At 44.6% G+C, this 19,446-nt stretch overlaps 1 protein-coding gene across 1 annotated transcript in view; it reads right to left on the reverse strand.

The window, feature by feature from the left end:
- LOC308468909 (synaptotagmin-like protein 2) overlaps window positions 1–12,133 on the reverse strand; it is a 56,005-nt gene extending 43,872 nt beyond the window's left edge. The window contains exon 1 of the mRNA XM_080991373.1: window positions 11,972–12,133. The gene's annotated coding sequence lies outside the window, so the exon portion shown is untranslated. The remainder of the gene's footprint in view (window positions 1–11,971) is intronic.
- Window positions 12,134–19,446: the final 7,313 nt, after the last annotated feature.

The following is a 19,446-nucleotide window of genomic DNA, read 5'->3' on the forward strand; positions in this document are numbered from 1 at the left end:
AAAGATCCTACTATACATAATTCTGAGAAAACTCATCGGACCAAAAAATGCTGGGGTTTCAGGAAACCAGTCTTTTGGACCCTTCTTTTCAGTGCTGCTAAACTCACAGTATCCAGCTGGCAAAAGTAAACAGAGTCTGAAGCTGTTTGCCAGTATGGCGTACATATCGTGCATTCAGCCATAAAGATGAGGCTTTTGTACACTTTGTGCATTTCCTGTGCTATATTTGTTCTACATGCTTCTGAGCCTCCAGAGGCCTCAGAAAAAAAAGAAGAAAAAAGAAGCCATAAAAGTTTTCATTGCAATCTCCTGTTCGCATGTTGTTGACTTAATAGCATCTGCAGGGCAAAATCACCCAGCCAATGTCATAAATACAACTGTATTTCTGTCTAGCAGTCACAGTGGGAGCAGCAGAGTCATTCCTGCTTGGGTAAAGGAGGCATCTGCTCCACCAAGGTACTTGCTTTGTCCCATTTCCTTCCATATTAGTGCAGACAGCAGGCAGAGAGGTTTGGAACCTGCAGTCCGGATGCACTTTAAGCTGGATGCACTTCTCAGCCCGCACCAACTGTGGAACTCTCTGCCTATTGATATTAAGCAGGCACCACACGGGTACCTGCTTTTGACACCTGTTAAAAACTGTTTTGTTTAGGACAGCCTTCCAACCTATAACAATGTTTTGTATATCACATTTGTTTTTAAAACCGTTGATCTGATCTATATTTTGATAATTTTATTATATCTAACATTTTGAAGTTCATTTGCAATTGCTTTTTTTAAAAAATACATTTTATATTAGTTTATGTAGTTGACTTAAGGAGGTGATTTTAATTAAGTGGCATATAAATATTTCTATAAAAGTAAATACAGAGCAGCTATATAAGATGTTCAGTCCAGTGGCCAACCTAACATCTCTCTTTAAATAGACCTCTAAACCAATTCATACCACTTTGTTCTAAAGCCCATTCTAGCAGTTAATAAATAATTGCTTTTCAAAAGAGAAGACATTTTTAATCTTGCCTGCCATGCTGAGATACATTTTGATCCTGCATGCTGCTAAGTAGCTCCTGTTTTACCTCCCCATGTCCTTGTGTGACTTGACAGCTTGGCTTGCCATGAGTGTATAGCAGTACGAATGGTGAAACAATGGAATTACTTGAAAACATAGTACAATCCATTCTGCACTGAAACATCAAGTTGTTCCCAGCAGGGACTGAGCAAAAACTGATGCAGAAACAGATTCTGAAACTTTATGGCACTTGCAGGAGTAAAATGATAATAATTACTAATTCATTATATAACGACGACAACAGTGTTCCCCTACATATGTAAGGCCAGCCCTACCATTAGGTAGGGTGCAGCGGGTGATTCTGGGAATAATGAAAAGGTAGCAAAGAGTTATTGTTGCATTTTCATTGCCAGGAAAAGGCACTTTTCAGATTTTCTGACTCGGGTTTTCTGACTCAACTTGACTGGTCTTGGGCACTGTGTGTTTTTATTTTTTTTAAAAAAATATTAATAATATCAATATATGACACTGCAGCAAAATCAATTCATGCTTAATATATCCACAGAAATCATTTAATCAGTTTTGTTCTGATTCCAATGGAAAACAGAGTAAGCGTTTAGTTTCTTTTGAAAGTTATTAATCATTCAAATTCACCTCTCCCATGTTATTTACAACTTGTAATTTTATTCATGAACATAAGGTCCTAGATCTTCCTTAGCCATGGATCAGTTGTGGGAACTGGCTAGCACTTTCCCCAGTTTTAGCAACCATGAGCCAAGTCCCTTAGTGCTTTAATTAGCATATGGGATGTATCTCTCCTGGGCTGCTACTTCACATGCCTTAGAAGCACTCAATCAGGTACATCTGTAGGTCACATTTGCTACCTTTCTTACAATACCATTATTTTTCCTCCCTCTCCCCAATATTTATTAATTCCATTACCTTCTTACCATATATTGGCAAATACGTCCTTATTTGTTACAATACCTATATAAGCTACCCGGACCCTATGTATATGGTAAGAAGGGAAGTCCAGAAGGTGGTGATGAAGAAAAGGGGTCTTTTCTGTAGCAGCTCCCTATCTATGGAATGCGCTCCCTGTGGAGGCCCACCTGGTGCCAACTTTGTCATTGTTTCAGTGCCAAGCAAAGATGCAGTTGGAGGCTGTTCCAATAGGCAGAATAGAGCATTGCCCCATCAACAGCAAGTCTGGGGGTGGGGTGGGGTGGAACGGAACAGCCTGTCAACTTCCTCCTCCTTGTTCTAGGTACTGTCACTGTAGAACTCCTCAGGGAGGAGGATGGGGACGAAACTTGAATTAGCTAGCTTTGCCTGTCATTGGCTCTAGCTCAACCCACTGTCAGCTTCCCATCCTACCAGTTCCAATGAGCACCAGTCACCACTGCAAAGTTGTTTTTGTTTCCTGTGGAGAACACAAATGACTGGATGTTTTCACCCTGACTATGGGCTCATCCAGGCTTCCTTTTGCGCTGAATTTCTAGGCACAGGTCTGAACTTTAAAGCGCTGTGTCTGAGTGCTGCTTTCCCTACAAAATCCTTAATCTGAGAAAACAGCAATCTGTTTTGTTAGCAAATGGTGAATTGTCATTTGTTCCAATTCAAAGAGTGGGTTTTCGCTGGGAAAGCACCAGGGCAATAACCCTCTCCAAAACCACACATGGAGATGGTGCTTTAGAGCACCGGGGGTGGAGGTGGTAATGTGGATGACCCCTATGAATTCTTATTCTTTGCTTTCAAACTTCATGTAAATCACTTCAGGGAAGTGGTGCATACAACCAGAAAACCTAACCTATCTTGTGCAGGACATGTGGTTGTTATGGGTAGGTGTTGTGCTATGAGCCTGAAGAAAGAAAGAAAGAAAAAAGAGAGGAGAGAAAGGTACGTTAAAAGTAAAAATCAAGGCCTCTACTGTGTTGGGCTTTTGCTCTCTCAGTTTAGTACTCAACTGCCAATCAATAGCATGTCAAACTGTCACCTAGTTGGGTGCCCTGGATGGAATATTGTGCTGCTTGAGGCAAAGAACAAAATGGTGCCCCCTCAGTTTTGTCAGTTGCATCCAACAATGCACTTGTGCAATGGGACTTCTGTTTCCCTCCAGCTCCCTAACACTCCGGAGTTGACTTTGAAAGAATGTGGGAAGTTGAAGAGGACAGGAGAGGAAGAGGAGTTCCGGCACACAAAGGTGTCTTTTGTGCCAGTGGAACTTCAGCATTGGATGTAGCCCTATTTGCAGAAGATGCCTGGACTGGCTGGTGAATTTAAGACAGTGTCATCCAACACATTCAAGGCCAGGAATATCATGTAGTTGATATAGGACAGGCTATGAATCACACACAGGTTTTCGAGGGTGGAAGCAAAACTCAGGTGGAGGAAAGTGACTAGCTGCAGAGTGCAGGGGCTGCTCCACTGTTCTGACATTGCAGCAGCAACATAGCAGTCATTTCTCTTGATGCAATGGAAATAGCATGGAGAGAGCAGGAACACATCCCCTGATGGATCTGTCCATATGCTGGGCCTGAAGGTCTGAGATAGGAAGCCTGGCTCTTTTTGTAGGTCCCCTGTATAATTCAGACCCCAGAATGATCATGCTTCCCCCAGGGCATCCTGGGAACCACAGTTTGTTATGGTCCTGAGAGTTGTTAGACCTACAATTCACAGAATGATCAAGATTCTAAATCATGCAGGAAGTCTATGGTCACATCTGCACCCTATATATTTAAAGCACTCTTGTACCACTTTAACTGCCATGATTTCCCATAAAGCATCCTGGGAACTGTAGTTTGTTAAGGATGTTGAGCGGTATTAGAGATACACCCTGCCAATTATCCTCAGAGATCTACAGTATGGTTTAACAAACAGTCCTCCCTCCCTCTAGGATTTTGGATATCTGTGAGGGGAATATGAGGTCTCCTAACAGCTTTCAACATCCTTAAACTACAGCCCTATTACTCTTAAAGTGGTATAATAGTGATTTAAATATAAGCTGGAAGCGTGGCATAGTCACACAGAGCAGGCATCTTTCTTCAGTCCTTCGGCTCCAGTGAATGGGCAGCAGGGGGTGGGGGCCACAGAAAATGGGATGGCAAGGGAGGGACCCAGCAAGTATTACTCCTCCTTCCTCCTCACGTGATTCTAATTGCCGGAGGGGGAAATTAGTGGAAGGGGGTTGTGTCAATGTACTTAAAAAATAGTAGCTGGTAGCTCCTGAGTTTCATATTCTCCCTCATAAATTTCTCTCCACTTCTGAGATGTGAAGGGGTACAGGTTTACTCTGCTTTAGCACCACCCACTCCCCATATTGAAGCAAAAGTTCTGAGCAGAGGTTAAAAAACCCTCTCATTTAATCTATTGCATCTTACCCAAGGCAGGCCAAATTGTGAAAAACCAGTCGTGCACATCATCTCCAACCAAAGGTGAAAACGTCCATTATTGGCCAAAGTGAATGAGGTGTGCTTCAAACGCCTTAAAACTCCAGCTCAGTGTAGAAGGAATTGCTGAGCTGGCACACACTCACTGGAAAACAAAGAGAGCTGTGTGGTTTATCACAAAACAGCAGCTCTCCCCATTCCACCTGTGTTTTTTCACCCCGAGGGTCAAGGCCTGACTCTGTCAATATCAAGAAATAATCTCACCCTTCAGAAATGCTCCCCTGAAAGCTTTTATTGTTTCAGTTATCCAGCTTCAAGGTGGAAGCAATGCAAAAGAAGAAGCAGCAGCAGCAATTTGTTACTTCCAAGCTGTCAAGACTTCTTATTAGGTTACAACAGGTGGGACCTGCAATAAAATGTTCCAGTACATCCCCTCTTGTTTAATGGACGAAAGGTGGAAGGAGAGGGGTGTAGATCTGAAATGCTGATCACTTGGACTTTAGTGACTGGAATGTAGCCTACACTAGAAATTAAAAACTACATCCATTCCTCTGTCTACTTTTGCCCCCTGCCTCATCCAACACCAGCATGTGACAAACACACTCCTCTGAAGGTTCCTCACAAGGGACTTCATTCCTACACCATTTGCATGGATACAAAACGCTACTCAGAACCCATAATGGCAGTGGAACATTAAGAGACTTAACTGCTGTAGTTTAAATATTTGGAAATAGTGTTGATTTTATAGGTGTAGCATGTTTAACCAGCCTAGGCCACCGGATGTAGCCTCTTCACTTTCCATATTGTTAGATGGAACAATGAGACACTGAACAGATCTCCAAGCTGTTCTCCTATGCAACCCTGGAAACTGGAAAGCTCTATTTCCCGTGCCTCTGTTTTGCATACAAAACACACATTGGCTGGAATATGCAAATGAACTCCCTCAGTGGTTGAGTTATTAGAGATTAGAGAAGCCCTAGGTGCCTATGGGTAAGTTCACGTCACCTGTGACCAGGAGACTAGCTCCTGGGAGCACCCACTGGAGTAGCACACCTGTAATGTGTGTAAATCTGATGTAGATTTTCAATTTCGTTGTTCTGTATGGGACAATGATAATAAAGATTATTGTATCGTAAAGGTGCATGTCCTGCAACTGGAAGTGGCTGAACAGGCATGTATGTAACATCGCTAGCTCCACCTCTGAGCTACTCAGTGCTTCCACCTCACAGGTTCAAAGGAGCTGACCTTTGGCAAGCAAAAGAGAACAAGCTGCAACTGTAACTAGTGCTAAAAGTTATGGTTTGCATAGCATTAATCAAAGCCTTTAAAGGTTGCACAGGTGTAACAATCTGCAGTTGCTCAAGGTGAACAATCTGAAACAAGTCAGTTTATTCAACTGCACCAGCCGCACATCAGTCAGCTTAATAGTGGTGCCTGCCAAATGGCAGCTTCCATAAACTGTTGCCCCAATCTGTATCATCTCAACATGCTCCTTGAAAGACAAATGGCTCCATTTGGCATCACCTCCAAACATTTATTTGATTTCTCAGTTCAAGGGGACCTGTGCTTTACTCCCCAAGGTGTATTTACAGCATGCTGACAATGGTCAGAATGGGCTTTTATTCACTCGTGTGACTTTATTGGAAGGTTACTCAAGATAATTTGCTGCTCGTTTGGTTGCACTACAATCTTTCTGAGTTGCAGATAACACTATTGATTTATAGTGCAATCAAAAGTGAGGCAGCGACACAATGAGCACATTGTCCTTGCCAGGTGGAGAAAATTCATTATGTGCATGGAGAATACATTTTCTCAAGAAGAAAATCATGAAATGAGCCCTGTAATGAACAACAGGAAAGTGAGAGAGGCTGGGGCTTAAACGGCACCTCGTTCAGATAAAGACGTCAAGCAGAGTTTGGGATAGCACAGTCAGTACAGGATGAGACACTTAGTCTCATGGTCGTGGGTTTGAAGCCCACATTGAGAAAAGGATTCCTGCACTGCAGAGGGTTGGACTAGATGACTCTCATGCTACCTTCCAACTCTACAATTCTACAATCCTATGAAACGTGCACAGTTTGACTGATGCATTGCAAGTACTGAGCTGGGACGGAGGACTAAACCAGGGATGGGGAGTGTGTGACTCTCCAGACGTTGCCGAGCTCCCAACATCCATCACAAAGTGCTCACTAGCCAAGCTGGAGGGGCTGATGGGAGTTGGAGCGCAACAACATCTGGAAGGCCACAGGTGCCCCATCTTATCATAGCCTTCCAAGCGCACTGAAAAATCTTGGGAGCAGGGCTGTTAGCCTCCCACATCTTTGGAATCTTCTATTTGGACTGTGACGCTCCACTTTCATAGAAGGAGCAAGGAAGGCAGAATCAAACAAACCTTACTGCAGAATCTTAACTCCTTTGACAACAAGAAGTACTTATGCCTGAATGCAGTGGTGGCTGATGGGACTGATGGAATGCAAGACAGGACAGAGGGCAGGGCAGCTAAAAGCTAGGGCTAGGCAGAGCACACTGACCCCCACACAAAATTTAAGCAGTGGTGATGGTGGTGGTTAAGAGAGAGAGCAAGGTTAGAGGCTGGGAAGGAGAAGAAAAAGAGGTTATGTATGAGAAAAAGAAATGAACAAGAGGTTGGGTGGCAGGGAGAAGGAGAGGTTAAGAGCAAGAAACTCAAACAAACTCAAATCCATATGAGGGCAGCACCTTTATAAGGCTAATGAAAATTGGCCAAAATATGTCACGAAATAGCTTGCAAGCTTTTGCGTTTCCCACAATGCTTCATCAGATTAGACTGTAAACAAAGGTAGGAGTTCTGGAGAACTCCCAAGCTTGCACATTGTTTTATAGCATTTTGACTGGCCTAATAAAAGTATTACCCTAACATGGTTTATTTGTTTGTTTCCTGTTTCTTATGGACCAAAACAGCTATCTTTACTTTTCTATATACAGTGGTACCTCGGGTTAAGTACTTAATTTGTTCTGGAGGTCTGTTCTTAACCTGAAACTGCCCTCACCTGCCTACCTCCTCATTTACCTGCTACCAGTCCTGGGGGTGGCATCGCTGCCTGTCAGCTTTCTCCTCTTTAGTACAGTGGTACCTCGAGTTAAGAACTTAATTCGTTCTGGAGGTCTGTTCTTAACCTGAAACTGTTCTTAACCTGAAGCACCACTTTAGCTAATGGGGTCTCCTGCTGCTGCCACGCCGCCTGAGCATGATTTCTGTTCTCATCCTGAAGCAAAGTTCTTAACCCGAGGTAATATTTCTGGGTTAGTGGAGTCTGTAACCTGAAGCGTATGTAACCCAAGGTACCGCTGTAACTTGGGAAAAAACCCATAGCAGCATATATAGAGTTCGTGCACAGTCTCCCATCCAGATGTTGACCAGACCAGGTGCCTTCAGACCAAGTCCACCCTCCTCCTTTTATCGTTAGGCACAAAGCCTTCCCTTGCCTCCCTGTCTCAGAATAGATTTGAGAGGAAGCGCTTAGGAATGCATTCCGCAAGCAAAGCTTTTCATTCAGGAATGCCCTTTCTGAATGGAAGCTTTGCTGCTTGGTTTGTTCTGGTATTTCCCATCACATATCTATCCCAAAGGCACGATAACTATGTTCGTACTCCCCCGGCTATTTCAACATCAGATTACAGGAAGAAGAGACATAACTGTGTATTTCAGATGGAAACTCCCACCCTGAACATTTTTTTGCTCCAGATGTGGTTTTGATGAGAAAGATTTTCAATAAGCACACTTAGGAAGACTAGAGATGTATTTTAATTTTCAGGTTCATGGTTCTGTTGTAATTTGTAACAGGTGAAAGCCCATGTCATTTTGCTGCCTGAGACAGATCAGCAAGTGTTACCCAAAGTCAAGGGGAATGGTACATAAGAACATAAGCAGCTGCCTTATGCTTAGTCAGAACATTGGTCCTACCAGTCCTACCTGGAATCTGGATCCGCCTGCATTGATGGATGGATTGATTATCCCATCTTTCTTCCAAGAAGCTCCAGAGAGCATACATGGTTCCCCTCCCTATCCCTATTTTATCGTTACAACAACATGAACAACTCCTGCAAGGGAGGTTAGGCTAACACAGAATTCAAACTGAGCTCAAATAGGCTTACAACATAAAAAAATGCGTAACTGCAACATAACAAAATAGTCATAAACAATAAATAAAACATCAACAAATACACAACCAAACTGAACAATTTCCACATAAATCACAACATCTAAAATGAAGATATAACAACAACAACAAAACAGAAACCCCAACAAAAACACTCCAACCCCATTTTATGCTGGGAAATGTGTACTTGGAAGGACATTTCATGTGATCACTCCTATGATCAGTGTGTCTCTGTGTGTGTACATAATATTTTTTTGTATTTACTTGTTTATGATCTATGTTTCCTTCAGACCTTCGAGTATAAGAATGACCCATACATTACATCATTATAATAATTTGAAAGTTTTATTTTGGAAATAAAATCCAAAATCTTTTTATTATGTTCAATCAAAATCATCACAAAATAGTGTACAATCTTTTCACTCCACCAGAACTCCTATTTGAAGTGAAAGTTAAACAAGGAGGGTAGAGGGGGCAGGAAGGATAAGAAGGTGATTTGCCACTGAAACCAAAATGTCTGCCTTGGTCAATGTTTCAATTCTGTTGCATAGTCGTAGAAGGGGCACAGCTACAGAGGCATAACTATGGGGGTTAACCTGGTGTCATGCTCCTTATCCAAATTTTCCCCTACCCCTTACAGCTGCAGTAATAAAAGGTAAAGGGACCCCTGACCATTAGGTCCAGTCGTGACTGACTCTGGGGTTGCAGTGCTCATCTCGCTTTACTGGCTGAGGGAGCTGGCATACAGCTTCCGGGTCATGTGGCCAGCATGACTAAGCCACTTCTGGTGAACTAGAGCAGCACACAGAAACGCCGTTTACCTTCCTGCCGGAGCAATACCTATTTATCTACTTGCACTCTGACATGCTTTCGAACTGCTAGGTTGGCAGGAGCAGGGACCGAGCAACGGGAGCTCACCCCGTCACAGGGATTCGAACTGCCGACCTTCTGATCAGCAAGTCCTAGGCTCTGTGGTTTAACCCACAGCGCCACCCGTGTCCCTAGCTGCAGTAATACTTATTCATTTATTCTCTACTCTTACGTTCACATCCCATCTTTTCTCTACACTTCTCTCTCTCTCTCTCTCTCTCCTTGTTATCCTCGTAACAACCCTGTGAGGTAGGTTAGGATGAGAGGCAGTGACTGGCCTAAAGTTACCCAGTGGACCTAAAGTTACCCACTGGCCTAAAGTAACCCAGCGCTCGCTTCGGCAACACATATACTAAAGTTACCCAGTGGGCTTCACTGGCTGAGTGGGGATTTGAACCCTGGTCTCCTGGCTCCTACTCCAGCACTCTAACCACTACAGCACACTGGCTTGATTCTGCATCCCTTCTGATTTGGCTGTGAGAACTAGTCCAATCACAGCTCCCCCACCAGTAACCTGTACATGTATGGTGGAAGCTCAGCCAAAGGAGCCCATCTGGTCCAGCATCCCGTTCTCACAGAGACCAATCAGATGCCTCTGGGAAGTCCACAAGCGGGACCTGAGTGCCACAGTGTTCTCACCACTTGTGATTTCCCAGCAACTAGTATTCAAAGGCATAATGCCTCCCTGGTATTAAACTAAGGTTTAAGAGCAGCTTAAGAGGGTGATTTTCATCAGGACCGTGACTGCAAGGGATAGTATTAAACATTGCTCCCTGTGCTTCTAAGTCCTACTCCTGGTCACTTCTCATTCCACAGCTATTCTTTAACTTCTAAAAAATTAGACCCGTTAATTGTAGTCACACATGTAACGTCACATGCGCTACTTTAGTCTTTGCACATTTGCAATCAAGTGCCTGTCACATGCATAAGCAGTTGGATCATTCGAGGTATAGGCTTAAGAGCATATTAAGTCATATTTCTCTTGAGCAAACAAACCTGCAATGTATGATGACTGCATACACCTGGCATTGCCGACATGACAATCACGTATTTGTCCCAAACCCAGAGTGGCAAGTCAGAAAGGAGGAGGATGTGTGAAGCAATCAAAGAAAGATAGGTCACACCTGAGCACTGCTAAAAGAAAGAAAATGCATCACCACCTGCCTCCCAAAAGGATAACGATCTGCATGAAGAGCTAAGAGAATATTTGTAACTAAGAACTAATGCCTGGGGTTTTCTTTTTCCTCCTCCCTCCCACTCCCTTTCCCTTTTCTTCTGTGTCTTTCAAACTGTAAGTTTGAGTGGGACTTTCTTATTACTGTATTCTTAAGAATAAGTTGCTCTGGGAGCCCCCACTTTTTTGCTGAAGGGGGATAAAAATGCTGTTCATATGCCAATTTTTTAATACATGCAAATTTGGAAGTAATAATGCTAGTCATTTGAACATCCAGGATCTCACCATTCTGGGGATGGCTGTGACCATATGATCTGTGTACCTGTTTTATCTGCTGCCCAGGTGATCCCTGGTGATGGGCAACTTCAAGACTCTCCTTTTTAGAGGTTCTTTTAAAGGGAGAGGGGTGCTTCCAAGCAAGTGTGTATTGTGGGATGGGTGCTCGTCCTCATGCATACATTATTATTTTTTTTTGCAACAACTAAACAAAGTCCTTGGGGTGAAAATGACAGACTGTATTGCACCCCGCTCCCACCCACCCCTTTAATCCAAATTTACATTTTCTGGGAAATTTTTGATAAGACGTGTTGCTAACAAGCCATTTTCAATAGCTGAATGAAACTTCACAATATGCACACTTTCAAGACTGCTTGAAAATAGCAACATTTATATATACCTGAAAATTCAGGTTGCCTAATTATAGCTGACCAGGTGCCTATTGCACAACAAACCCAGTCCACCGCGAAAATTAAAATAAATACATCACTGTTTGCATTAAAGAAAACGATGGGGAAACGATGTTGTATAAGAACTGCTTTAGGCAACATGGTCTAGCCCCCGCAGCAGACAAACCAGGATGAAAATGTGCAATAAATAAACGGAACGTCATGAGAAAACGGGGAGAAAGTCCGCTTGAACTTTAAAACCGGGTCTGGACCCGGCTGCCCTTCAAACACAGGACTGTCTCTGTAAAGTGGGGCACATGGTCCCGAATGGAAGAAAATGAGAGCCAATAGAACGGTGAAGAGTGTTGCGACTATGACTTTGGAGGAGGGAAACCAGAGTTCGAATCCCTCACTCAGCCATAAAGCCTGCTGCGTGACCTCGAGCCACTCACTGCCTCTCTCAGCCTAACCTACCTCACAGGGTTGCTGCGAGGATAAAATGAGAAGGAGCAGAACCAGGCGCAGCAGTTCGCGCTCATTGGAGGAGGAGGTGGGCTATAAATGCAATAAACAAGAGAAAGAAGTGGGGGCGGGGAGAGGAGGACAGAAGCAAGCTGGCAAATGCACCCCTGCTGGGCAAGGCGAGCTGGCTAGAAAGTTACCCGGCAAGTTTCGCCCGTGCCAGGCTGAACTAAGCTGGGCGCTCCCTTTCGCTGCTCCCTTACCTGGGCAGCTGCTGCTGCTACCGTCGCCGGCCAGACCTTCCCGATGCCGGGGAGGCAGCAGCTCAGTGGGTTGAATCAGCAGCAGGAGCGGGCGCGCGCTCCCAAGTGCGCAAGAACACCCCTGGCGCTTGCCGCCGGCGACCAGCCTTCTTGGCAAAAGCGCAGCCGCCTCTGCGCCTCTCGCCCTCTGCGCTTCTCCGCTCCTCCTCCTCCCAACACAGCCAGACCTAGCAGCCCGGCTGCAGAAGCGTGAAAACCTGGCCTGGATTCCAGCATCCAGACCTTTGGCCAGAACTCTATGCCTCTTTGTGTGTGCGCGTCTCGCGCGGCTAAGGAGCAAGCAACAGGCGGAAAAACCTGGACTGGGCGCAGGGGACAGCACGAGCGACACTCCCGCTAAGGTGGACTGGGCTGGCCGGTCTGTGCAAACAAACATTGCAACACTGAAGGCAAAGGAAAAAGCCCCGCTTCCATCTTTGGCTGTCTGGAGAATGGGCAGCGTTGCACAGACTAAAGTGGAAGTCGAGGATAAATAACTAAAGGGATAGTGGTGGGGGGAAAGGTGGTGGTGCCCCCTCCCCACCCACCCTTGTCGGTATGGATCACTTGTGAGGCTTGGGTTGCAATGTTTTCAGTTTGCTGAATCATAGAATTGTAGAGTTGGAAAGGATCCTGAGGGTCATGTAGTCCAACCCCTTGCAGTGCAGGAAACTCAACTAAAGCATCTGTGACAGATGGTCACCCAACCTCTGCTTAAAAACTTTCCTGAGGCAGACCATTCTACTGTCAAACAGCTCTTACTGTCAAAAAGTTCCTCCTAATGTTTAACTGGAATCTCATTTCCTTTAAGGGACGCGGGTGGCGCTGTGGGTTAAACCACAGAGCCTAGGACTTGCCGATCAGAAGGTCGGCGGTTCTAATCCCTGCAACGAGGTGAGCGCCTGTTGCTCGGTCCCAGCTCCTGCCCACCTAGCAGTTCGAAAGCCCGTCAAAGTGCAAGTAGATAAATAGATACCACTCCGGTGGTTCGCCAGAAGCAGCTTTGTCATGCTGGCCACATGACCCGGCAGCTGTCTGCGGACAAACGCCGGCTCCCTCGGTCTATAGAGTGAGATGAGCGCACAACCCCAAAGTGGTCTGTGACTGGACCTAATGGTCAGGGGTACCTTTACCTTTACCTTTATACTGTAAGAGACCATGAAACAATACAGAAATGAAGAGAGATGTTGAAGCTAGAACGGTCGAAATCACCTAACTGCACTCCTGGTGTCCTGGCAGGGGGAGGGTCGGACCAGACAGCACACTGCCCATCCACCACATACTATTTGTAACCAAAAGAAAAAACATGAAAGAGGGAAGAGAAAATAAGAATTAACAGGCAGAAATAAGAAGGTAGGAAAAATGGCAAAGAAGGAAAGAGAAGGAAATTGAGGAAATGCAAAATAAAGTGAGGGGAACAAGAAAAAATAGAAGTGTCTTGAAAAGAGTGGGGGAGGGATGTCCCCCACTTATTTGGGGAAAACAATTATCTCCCTTCCTTAAGCAATAGTGGGATAGTGAAACTCCCTCCACAAAGCATAACTATGAAGCTGAGCTCCCACCCCCAAGCAGTATATAAATTTTATGAAACTAATAATATAATAAAATAGCAAACAAAAATACAAATCACTATGATATCACCTGGAGTACTGCATCCAGTTCTGGGCACCACAGTTTAAGAAGGATATTGACAAGCTGGAATGTGTGGAGAGAAGGGAAACCAAGATGACTGAGGGTCTGGAAACCAAGCCTTAGGAGGCAGTTGGGTGTGTTTAGCCTGGAAAAGAGGAAACTGACCAGAGATGCGGTAGTCATCTTCTAATATCTACAGGGCTGTCACGTGGAAGATGGAGCAGGCTTGTTTTCTCCAGCTCTGGGGGGTAGGACTCGAACCAATGGCTTAAAGTTAAAGGAAAGGTAAAGGTAAAGGGACCCCTGACCATTAGGTCCAGTCACAACTCTGGGGTTGTGGTGCTCATCTCGCTTTACGGCCGAGGGAGCCGGTGTACAGGTCATGTGGTCAGCATAACTTAAGCCGCTTCTGGTGAACCAGAGCAGCACACAGAAACGCCGTTTACTTTCCCGCTGGAGCAGTACCTATTTATCTACTTGCACTTTGATGTGTTTCGAACTGCTAGGTTGGCAGGAGCAGGGACCGAGCAACGGGAGCTCACCCCATTGCAGGGATTAGAACCGCCGACCTTCCGATCAGCAAGCCCTAGGCTCTGTGGTTTAGACCACAGCACGCGCCCTCTTACAGTATATCGATTATTAAATATTACATTACATTACAGGCTCAAGCCCTCTACTGTATATATGTCAGATATCCTGCTTGAGTTCTATGCGGGCAACAGCAATACAGTGGTACCTCGGGTTACATACACTTCAGGTTACATACGCTTCAGGTTACACACTCCGCTAACCCAGAAATAGTACCTCGGGTTAAGAACTTTGCTTCAGGATGAGAACAGAAATCATGCAGCGGTGGTGCAGCGGCAGCAGGAGACCCCATTAGCTAAAGTGGTGCTTCAGGTTAAGAACAGTTTCAGGTTAAGAACAGACCTCCAGAACGAATTAAGTTCTTAATCCGAGGTACCACTGTACTAAAGAGGAGAAAGCTGACAGGCAGCGATGCCACCCCCAGGACTGGTAGCAGGTAAATAAGGAGGTAGGCAGGTGAGGGCTGGCTAAGGGCAGACTGAAGTTGGGGCAGTGCCCCATTTGTCCTAATGGAGCAGCTTGCATGTAGGATATGTTTCACTGAAAGGCAAAGATGCCATGTTTTACTACTGTTTAAAAACCCGATGCTTGTGTTAAGTAGGGATCTAGTGCTCTCTAGTGGTAGGAAGGAAGCATCACTACTATTACTAACTTCTGAGCTGTCTTTCAAGAGTGTGTAACATTTGGGCTTGTCAGTGGGATTTACTTTGTTTCCCCCTGAAATGCTGACACCCCCAAAGTGAAGCCAGGTGGAAAATACTGACTCAGGAAGGGGGACATAATTTTTTTGGAACAAGCTGTCTCTTGAGTGCATGCTTAGCCCAGCAGTTTATTTTCAGTGCCCAAACTGAAACTCTCTCTCTCTCACTCCTTTCAACCACGTATCTTTTACTGCTTCCCCTAAACTTTTTTTTTTTTTAATCTCAGCGGCCTAATTTAGCATGTGAGGGCAGGAGGAAGAAGAGTGACAATTGTTGTCAGTATTGGAAAACCACTGGGAGGTGGAAAGCCACACAATTTTCAAGGAGATACAGGTGAAACTCAGAAAATTAGAATATCGTGGAAAAGTTCATTTATTTCAGTAATTCAACTTAAAAGGTGAAACTAATATATGAGATAGACTCATGACATACAAAGCGATATATGTCAAGCCTTTATTTGTTATAATTGTGATGATTATGGGGTACAGCTGATGAAAACCCCAAATTAACAATCTCAGAAAATTAGAATATTGTGAAAAGGTGCAGTAGCTACTCAATCCATAACACCTGCAATGGGTTCAGTAGGAAGCACAATCATGGGGAAGGCTGCTGACCTGACAGTTGTGCAGAAAGCCATCATTGAGACCCTCCATAAGGAGGGAAAGCCTCAAACGGTAATTGCAGAAGAAGTTAGATGTTCCCAAAGTGCTGTATCGAAGCACATTAGTGGAAAGTTATGCGGAAGGGGAAAGTGTGGAAGAAAAAGGTGCACAAACAGCAGGGATGACCACAGCCTGGAGAGGATTGTCAGGAAAAGACCATTCAGATGTGTTGGGGACTTTCACAAGAAGTGGACTGAGGCTGGAGTTAGTGCATCAAGAGCCACCACACACAGACGGAACATGGAGATGGGCTTCAAATGTTGTATTCCTCTTGTCAAGCTGCTCCTGAACAAGAAACAATGTCAGAAGCATCTTGCCTGGGCTAAAGAAAAAAAAGAACTGGTTTGTTGCTCAGTGGTCCCAAGTCCTCTTTTCTGATGAGAGCAGCTTTTGCATCTCATTAGGAAGAATGGGGAGGCACACAATGCCAGATGCTTGAAGTCCAGTCTGAAGTGCTGATTTGGGGAGCCATGCCATCAGCTGGTGTTGGTCCACTGTGCTTCATTAAGTCCAGGGTCAACACAGCCTTCTACCAGGATATTTTGGAGCACTTCATGCTTCCTTCTGCAGACGAGCTTTATGGGGATGCTGACTTCATTTTCCAGCAGGACTTGGCATCTGCCCACACTGCCAAAAATACCAAAACCTGCTTCAATGCCCATGGGATTACTGTGCTTGATTATCCAGCAAACTCGCCTGACCTGAACCCCATAGAGAATCTATGGGGCATTGCCAAGAAAAAGATGAGAGACATGAGACCGAACAATGCAGAAGAGCTAAAGGCTGCTATTGAAGCATCCTGGTCTTCCATAACACCCCAGCAGTTTCACAGGCTGATCGCATCCATGCCATGCCGCATTGAGGCAGTAATTGATGCAAAAGGGGCCCAAACCAAGTACAGTGGTGCCCCGCAAGACGAATGCCTCGCAAGACGGAAAACCCGCTAGACGAAAGGGCGAATTTCCCTATGGGCTTGCTTCGCAAGACGAAAATGTCTTGCAAGTCTTGAGATTTTTTTTTTCGCTTTTCGCCCCCTTTATCTAACCTGCTAAGCCTTTAATAGCCTTTAATAGCCTTTTAGCAGCTAATCCGCTAAGCCTTTAAGCCTTTAATAGCCGCTAAACCGCTAATAGCGCTAATCCGTTAAGCCGCTAATAGGGTTGCTTCGCAAGACGAAAAAACCGCTAGACGAAGACTCTCGCGGAATGGATTAATTTTGTCTTGCGAGGCACCACTGTACAGTGGTACCTCGCAAGACGAATGCCTCGCAAGACGGAAAACTCACAAAACGAAAGGGTTTTTGGTTTTTTGAGTTGCTTCGCAAGACGATTTTCCCTATGGGCTTGCTTCGCAAGACGGAAACGTCTTGCAAGTTTGTTTCCTTTTTCTTAAAACCGTTAATACAGTTGCGAATTGACTTCGAGGAGCAACTCATAGCACGCGGTGTGGTAGCCTTTTTTGAGGTTTTTGAGGACTTTGGTGATTTTTGAAGCTTTTCCAAAGCTTTTCCGACACCGTGCTTCACAAGATGAAAAAACCGCAAGACGAAAAAACTCGCGGAACGAATTAATTTTGTCTTGCGAGGCACCACTGTACTGAGTACATATGCATGTTTCTGCTTCTCAGAGGTCCAATATTGCTCTATTTGCAATCCTTGTTTTGCTGATTTCATTTAATATTCTAATTTTCTGAAATTGTTAATTTGGGGTTTTCATCAGCTTTATGCCATAATATCACAATTATAACAAATAAAGGCTTGACATATCTCACTTTGCATGTCATGAGTCTATCTCATATATTAGTTTCACCTTTTAAGTTGAATTACTGAAATAAATGAAATTTCCACGATATTCTAATTTTCCGAGTTTCACCTGTATACCAGTACATCCTAATCTAGAATGCTGATTAGAATGTTGGTCTGCGAGACCAGGGTTCAAGTTTCAGCTCAGCCATGAAGCTCCCTGAGTGAGTTTGGATCAATTGCTGTCTCTCAGCCTAACCTGCGTCACAAGGGTTGTGGTGAGGAAACAATTAGGGGAGGGGGAGAACCTCCTCAGAGGAAAGGTGGGATGTAAATATAATAATAATAATAATAATAATAATAATAATAATACAGTACTGTAAATACCTTCAGCCTACCATTATTTTATGAGGCCAAATACATTATTTAGGAGATGTTATGATAGGATAGGGACGCGGGTGGCGCTGTGGGTTAAACCACAGAGCCTAGGACTTGCTGATCAGAAGGTTGGCGGTTCGAATTCCCGCGACGGGGTGAGCTCCCGTTGCTCGGTCCCTGCTCCTGCCAACCTAGCAGTTCAAAAGCACGTCAAAGTGCGAGTACATAATTAGGTACCGCTCCAGCGGGAAGGTAAACGGCGTTTCCATGCACTGTTCTGATTTGCCAGAAGCGGCTTAGTCATGCTGGCCACATGACTTGGAAGCTGTACGCCGGCTCCCTTGGCCAATAAAGCAAGATGAGCGCCGCAACCCCAGAGTCGGTCACGACTGGACCTCACGGTCAGGGATCCCTTTACCTTTACCTTTATGATAGGATATCCTACATATTTACTTTTACAGTATTTGAAAGCATGTCCCTCCTTTCCTCAGCTGGATCAGGGCATGGAAGTTAATAATGTTTGACTCTTTCTCTTGCACCATTTTCTTGATCTAAATCACTAATACAAGATCTTGTGACAGCTCCCTTCTGAGGGCAGGCATGACTGGGGCGCCATCAAAAGGAAGGTTTTCAAATGTTAATGTATGTTATGCACTGCCAACAGAGCTTTCTCAGAGGACGGGGACAAAACTAGAATTATTTAGCTCTGTCTATCATTTCGTCTGACTCTGTCTATTGTTGGAGCTTCTCAGCCCTCGGTCCTACCAGTCCTAATGGACTAAGCAGCTGGGTGAGAAATCAAGGCATCAGTCCTAAACTTTTACCTAGTAGTAAGACCCATTTACTTTTGGGGAGATGTGTACAGGATCACAAAATAAATTGCATTAGTACTTGACCATGTTGAAACCTACACATTAAATTTGCTTTAAAAATTCAGACAAGTAACAATTTTTTTTAAAAATCGATATGTTTGGAGTATTGAACTTTCCGCCTGCATACATCAATAGATATGACACATGCTTTATAGTTGAATACTGTGAAGATTAGTTTTCTGATTTCCTCGGCTGAAGGGTGGTATAGAAATTTAATTGTTTAAAAAGTTTGTAATGGCAGTTCAAGCTACGTGCTCCTCTTCATTTTTTTCCTATATCTATGGGTTCACCTCGGCAGCGGCAAGGCTTACAGTATCTTGTTTAAGGGCTCAACGTAAGGGAACCAGCCTCGGAAGTCGTCTTTACGCATGCTCAGTTCGGTCCTCCCGTCTTATCTCCGGGGTGACTCGCGCATGTTCTGTTCTGAGCGCTGGGAAAGAGCGGGGAACTGGGAGGGGGGGCGAATCATAGCTGTCAACTTTCAGATTTGAAAATAAGGGATCAGCAGCCTCACCTGTCCCGGGGACAGTCTACGGGATATCTAACAATCCGGCATAGCAGCGGGAAACGGCGCTGGAATAAGGGAATTTCCCACAAAAAAAGGGGAAGGTTGACAGCTATGGGAGGAAATACAAATCTTCGCGAGCGTTAGTAATGAATTAATCAGTTTGGTGTTTATGCTAATCGTCAGTATGATAACATCATCATGATAAGTGTCGGAAGGGAGGAAAACAACGAGCATGAGTTAAGACTGTCTGGATAGGGATCGGTATGCATGTAAAGCGATGGTGTGGCAACGGTTTGAAGATTCCTTATTAACTTCCCCCTCCCATGCAAATGTCCACTTTTTAAATTGCTGGTA

Source organism: Podarcis pityusensis (assembly GCF_964106645.2).
Source record: "Podarcis pityusensis genome assembly, chromosome: Z".
Classification (NCBI taxonomy): domain Eukaryota; kingdom Metazoa; phylum Chordata; class Lepidosauria; order Squamata; family Lacertidae; genus Podarcis; species Podarcis pityusensis.